This window comes from Pan paniscus, chromosome 20 (genome assembly GCF_029289425.2).
Source record: "Pan paniscus chromosome 20, NHGRI_mPanPan1-v2.0_pri, whole genome shotgun sequence".
In the NCBI taxonomy this organism is placed as follows: Eukaryota; Metazoa; Chordata; class Mammalia; order Primates; family Hominidae; genus Pan; species Pan paniscus.
This window is the reverse complement of record NC_073269.2, coordinates 59,216,903-59,223,328: the sequence shown is the minus strand read 5'-3', so window position 1 is coordinate 59,223,328 and position 6,426 is coordinate 59,216,903. Positions and strand designations below refer to the sequence as shown.

At 48.0% G+C, this 6,426-nt stretch overlaps 1 protein-coding gene across 1 annotated transcript in view; it reads left to right on the top strand.

Moving 5' to 3' along the window:
- Positions 1–1,018: 1,018 nt before the first annotated feature.
- LOC100969543 (zinc finger protein 665) overlaps positions 1,019–6,426 on the top strand; it is a 28,977-nt gene continuing 23,569 nt past the window's right edge. Inside the window, 1 exon segment of the mRNA XM_055103871.2 lies at positions 1,019–3,789. The gene's annotated coding sequence lies outside the window, so the exon portion shown is untranslated.

The window sequence follows — 6,426 nt, the reverse complement described above, 5'->3', positions numbered from 1 at the left end:
GGAGGGACCTAAGGAAGGCGGGTGGGAACCTGCGTTTCCAGCCACCTGGTTCCCAGAGCGTCCCTATTTTCTGGGTTTGGGAACACAAGTCTATTTCGTGTCCTGCGGAGCAGTTTTGCTTTCTGCTTATTTTAAGTTAATGTTTCAATTTTAAGGTAAACCCTTAGAGTTATGTGGGCCATCTCTGTTGGAAACTAAGACGTTTTCCTAAGTTGCAAACTTAAGTTGCTCAACTATTTTTAAAAAGTTACTGCTTTTTCTAAAGCAAGAGTTAATGTCACCGGTATTAGCCCTCCTCGCTCCACACCCCAGGTATTTACCATATGAAAATCTCTGCAACTGTGCACAGGGCTGACTCTCTCCCTCCATGGTCAATGGGTGTAGAATGGGGAGGGGATTGCATTAAGTTCTGTTGCGAGGTGACTTGAAATTACTTACACATTCTGCCCAGGCAGAGTTTTGCATTTCACATTCTAGTTTGCATACCCTTCACAGACATTTTCAGGGCTTTTTAGTTAAGTTGCTTAAATTAATTCAAATTGCAGAAACTTTCCTGGATTCAATCTACCCCAAACCGACACCCCCAGAGATGCCAGATCCCCACCCAGAGTTGCTTCAGTCTCACTAGCAGCTCTTCTGTCCTACCTGCTGGCAGAAATAACCATTTCAACGTGAACCATTTCAACTTCTGTCCCATTCGCTGGCAAAAATACCTTTTAACGTATTTTACCGTATTAACGTATAAGTTTAACCATTTCAACTTTCTTTTGCCCAAGATTCCTATTCCCATGGTCAGGTTGGGATCTACCCTCAATAATAACTATGGTGGCCCAGGGCGTTGTAATCTGTGTGCAGCGTTGAGCACCAAGGCTCTGTGTTCTGCGTTTCTGATTACATTTTTTAGCTCTAAAATTTCTCTGTTTCTCCTTTATAGCTTCTGTCTCTATATTGATAGTCTCATTTTGCTCATATCTTGTTTTCCTGATTTCCTGTGGTTGTCTTTGTGTGCTCGCCTCTTAATTCATTGACCATCTTGTGACTCTTATTTTCAATTCTTTGTCTGATAATTCACACGTCTTCATTTCTTTAGTGTCAGTTTGTGGTGGTTTCATTTGTTCCTTTGTGTGGATCATGTTTCCTTTTCTCCTTGAATGTCTTGTTATCTTGGCACCTCAGCATTTCACTATCAGCCAGTCCTACTTTTTTATTTCTGGCTTCCTTCAGGGAGGACCCTCTCTATTCAGCCTGACTAGAGATTCTGGAAACCTCTGAAGCCTTTTCTGGGAATGTGTCGTCTCTGGGCTTTTGCTTGTAGTTACCTGAGAAGGTTTGCCGGTTTTTCTTCAGGAGAGCTCCTGTTGACAGTCTGCAATTCTGCAGTCCCTGTGTTTTCATGGTAAGCTGTGGTCTGGTTCTCCACCTAGTGTCTGCCTGCGTTACTGCAGACTCTCGTTTATGTTGCTTGCCTTTGTTCTCAATGGTTTCCCTGACCTGGCATCCTGTCACTTTTGATGGTACTTCTGTTACTTAACTGATTCTTTAGGTTTAATTGTAATTGTTGAGGGGTTTTTTGTTTTTGTTTTGTCTTTATTTTGTTGAGATGGGGTTTCACTATATTGCCCAGGCTGGTCTTGAACTCCTGGGCTCAAGCACCCCTCCTGTCTCAGGCTCTCAAAGTGCTGGGATTACAGGTGTGAGCCACTGCTCTCAGCCTAACTGTAATTCTTAGATGCCTGGGTTCGGGGCTTGCTCTGTCATTTCTAGCTCTTGGACCTTAGGCCAGTTTCTTAGCGTATCTGTGACACAGTTTCTTTTTTTTTTTTTTTTTTTTTTTTTTTTTTTTTGAGACGGAGTCTTGCTCTCGCCCAGCCTGGAGTGCAGGGGCGCGATCTCGGCTCACTGCAAGCTCCGCCTCCCGGGTTCACGCCATTCTCCTGCCTCAGCCTCCCGAGTAGCGTAGCTGGGACTACAGGCGCCCGCCACCACGCCTGGCTAATTTTTTTGTATTATCATTAGAGACGGGGTTTCACCGTGTTAGCCAGGATGGTCTCCTGGTGACCATCGTGATCCGCCCGGCTCGTGATCCGGTCCTGACCTCGTGATCCGCCCAGCTCGGCCTCCCAAAGTGCTGGGATTACAGGCGTGAGCCACAGCGCCCGGCCGACACAGTTGTTTCCTAGTAAGATAGGAAAAGCTCTTTTTCTCATGGGCTATTATGTTGTTATTTGAGTTAATACAGGTAAAGTATTCCGAATAATGCCTTGCACATAGTGTTCAGAAAAGTCAGTCATTGCTATTGCCATTATCATCACAGTTTTTACTTCTGGCCAGTGTTTCTGTAAAGCCACTGTGGACCTTGTCACCTCAGAAGACATCATTCGTGCTTTAGCTTATCTAGATACTGAATATCACTTAGTGTGTTGAAAATAATATCTAACACTTCTATAGAGATCAGCTTGTGTTTGGGTTTTTATTTGTCTATTTATTGTATTGTCCACAAAACTGAAAACTCCACACAGATTTAGAGGCTATTATAACTACTTAGGGAAAAGTACAATAAAACAGAATTAGGGAGACATAACTTGCTCAAAAATGCCTTCACGCCGGGCGCGGTGGCTCACGCCTGAGATCCCAGCACTTTGGGAGGCCGAGACGGGCAGATCACGAGGTCAGGAGTTCGAGACCAGCCTGGCCAACATGGCAAAACCCCATCTCTACTAAAAATACAAAAATTGGCCGGGCGTGGTGACAGGCACCTGTAATCCCAGCTACTCGGGAAGCTGAGGCAGGAGAATCGCTTGAACCCGGGAGGCGGAGGTTGCAGTGAGCCGAGATCATGCCATTGCATTCCAGCCTGGGCGACAAGAGCTAGACTCTTGTCTAAAAAAAAAAAAAAAAAAAAAAAACCTCACATATTCGTATTTAAGAATATAGGAAACACTGATTCAGTTTCTTCTACTGTTCTCTCACAACACAGAATGCTACCGTTAGCCCAGAGGTACTGGGTTTTCCCACACACACCAAGCAAGCAATCCTGCCACAGACACCAGGTGCGTGTTCTCTCATTCCGTTCCATTTTGCCGGGACATGGCATCAGATCCCACACGTTGAGGGCTCAGTCCCACAATAGTGCACACATTTCAATGCCAGTCTCAAGCACAGGTTGTGACTTGTGCTTACAGATCAGATATAAATCCAGGAGTCCCTTGACCCCCTCCTCAGGTTCAACGAAGTTGCTAGAGTGGCTCACAAAATACAGGGAAACACTTTACATAGATTTACGTATTATAAAGGATATTACAAAGTTGACAGAAGAACAGCCAGATGGAAGGGATCAGTGAGGTGAGGCATGGGAGAAGGGGCGTTGAGCCTTGGTGCCCTCCCTGGGTGCACCACGCTGCAGGAGCCTCCCAGTGTTCACCTATCCAGAAGCTCCGCTGAATCCTCTCCTTTTGGGTTGTTATGGAGCCTTCATTACATATGCATGATTGCTTATATTACTGGCCATTGGTTAAACTTTTAGATAGCCTAAGTTTTTTTTTTTTTTTTTTTTAGGAGAGACGAAGTCTCACTCTGTCACCCAGGCTGGAGTGCAATGGCGCGATATCGGCTCATTGCAACCTCCGCCTCCTGGGTTCAGGCCCCGCCCCGGCCCCGCCCACCCTATGCTCTCAGTCCCTCCCAACGCCCGGCCTTTCCCCACCGCAACCCGCCCCTTTGCCTACTGCGCGGGCAGTTTCTTGCAAACCCGGAAGCAGATCTCTTGGAGTGAAGGCTGTTAGTCGCCGCGTGAGTTTCCCTCTATCTAGATTAAACCTGCGTTTCGGAGTCCCCTGCTCCTCCGTACCCGATGTCCGGGGGTTCCTATAGCCCTTAAAGTCCCCGCACGGCTCCCTCCATTCCATGTAAATTCAGACGTTGCCGCGAGACTCTGGGGGTCGCATCGCTTTGGGTTAAAATCACACAGGCTGGTCCTGCCCGCGGTCTTTCGGCCTTCAGACCATGCAGACACCTCCTTTCCTGCGCCGTTTCCTGCTTAAAACCCTTTACTTAAAACCCTGCGCCCTGTGAAGTCCTCATCTGCGAAGTGGGTGCAGGATTTTACCGTCCCCTAACCTCGCCGTAGTCGGCTACTGGAGCGTTAGCGCCGCAGCCCCAGTCCCGGGGAGGCCGCGCCTCTGCCTGGTTCTGGGATCCTGCAGACCCCACCCCTCTCCTAAGGCGCCGTCGCCCCCCACCTCTCTCCTCTTCGTGCGGGGCCCTGCTGCTCCCTAGGCCTCCCCTTCGCAGTCACCGTTTCCCCTGAGCCCGCGCTGGGGAGGTGCCCGGGGCTTGTCCTGTGATACCCGGTGTTCTTGCCTGCCCAGCTCCACCCGCTGGAAAATGTGCTCCTCCAGGATCCAGGTGTCTTACTCCAAACCCTCCCTGTGAATGTGTGGGCCAAGGGGATCAGGAGACAGAGAGAGGGGCTGAGAGAGAAGTAGAAAAACGGAGACAGAGGAAAGAATGAGGGGAACCAATAAACATGGCAAAGTAGAGGATGGGTCAGGATTTGCAGAGACAGTAAGGGCGAAAGAGGTCGCTGAGAAAGTAACAGGATGGAGAAACAACTGGAGAAATGTAGAGAAAAGCTCGATGTCTAGAGAGATGAAGGACAGCAAGGTAGGGAGAGGGGCAGCTCCTCAGACAGAGAGTTAGGGAGAGGAGCGGGTATTTGGAGCCAGGACAGACAGAGCAGCGTGGTGCTGGGACAGCAAGAAGGGGCAGCCCGTGACAAGGAGAGCAGAGGGAGAACCACAGCAGGGGGAGACCTGGGATCTGGGGGTGCCAAAGAGTGGGGACAAGGAAGTGAAACAGGGAAGAGGGGATTTAACAGGGAGAGCAGAGATAAGGGAAGAAAGAGGCAGAAATATATGGAGATTGGGGACAACCAAAAGACTGGGGTGAAAGAGGAATAAGAGGTGAAACAAGTTGCAAGAATGGAGCAGAACAAGTGGAAGAGAAGGAATAGAGGGAAGGAGAAACAGCAGGAGAAGAGAGGGGCTCAAAATGAGGAGCAGAGACCCAGGCTGAAACACAGAAAAGAAACAAGGAGAGAGAAGAAGAGAATGAGAGAGATGTACAGAATGAGGGAGGGAAACACACAGGAAGGAAGAAAGAGGGGGACTATGGCCCAGATGCATGGTGGTTTCATTGGATATGGATAATTACATCGTGATATATTGATTTCTGTATCCGTAATCTAACAAATTTTTTTTTTCTTAAGACAGAATCTCACTCTATTTCCCAGACTGGCATGCAATGGCACGATCTTGACTCACTGTAACTCCGCCTCCTGTGTTCAAGCGATTCTCTGGCTTCAGCCTCCCGAGTAGCTGGGATTACAGGCATGCACCACCACACCTGGCTAACTTTTGTATTTTTAGTAGAGATGGGGTTTCACTATGTTGACCAGGCTGGTCTCGAACTCCTGACCTCAGGTGATCTACCCACCTCAGCTTCCCAAAGTGCTGGGATTACAGGCATGAGCCACTGTGCCCAGCCCCTAATAATCTAACAAATTTTATATGTATATATTTTATTTCTGTTATGGAGATGCTGGTGAGAATCACAAAAGTTTTGTCTATAAGACATGTGCATTTTATACTTCCTGGCATCAGAGGTTAGCTTCTATTTGCAATCTCTGTTCTACCAGAGGGCAGTGACTTGACTCATTCAGTTATGGGTCACCCTCTTTCCTTTTCCCAGGATGGGGTAATGTGTAGGCAAGTGTAGAGTGAGGAGGAAAAACCAAAGTGTTTTTCCCACTCTCATAATCAAGTAATGAACGCTCAACAAAGAATGCATCGCCTCTCATCACCAAAACGTGTGGGGTGGGGATTTCTCCTCACCAACACGCAGTTCTTCAACAAACACTACCTGACTGTCCAATAATTTAATTCAATTCGGACACTATCTACCCAGAGTTAGCATTAGATCCCACTAGTTGAGGGTTCCCACTTCAGATACCAGCCCCAAGTCCCAGATTCGGAGCTTCGGATCCATTGAGTATAAATTTGGGATTCTCCTCATCCCTTCCTGAGGTGCTATTAATTTGCCCAAGCAGCTCATAGAACTCAGGGAAACATTTTCCTTGGTTTACCCAATTGTTTTTTGTTTGTTGGTCTGTTTTTGAGACGGAGTCTTGCTCTGTCACCCAGGCTGGAGTGCAGTGGCACGATCTTGGCTCACTGCAACCTCCGCTTCCCGGGCTCAAGCAATTCTCCTGCCTCAGCCTCCCAAGTAGCTGGGATTACAGGCGTCCACCACCACGCCCAGATAATTTTTGTATTTTTAGTAGAGAAGGGGGTTCACCATGTTGGCCAGGCTGGTCTTGAACTCCTGATCTCAGGTAACCCACCCACCTTGGCCTCCCAAAGTGCCGGG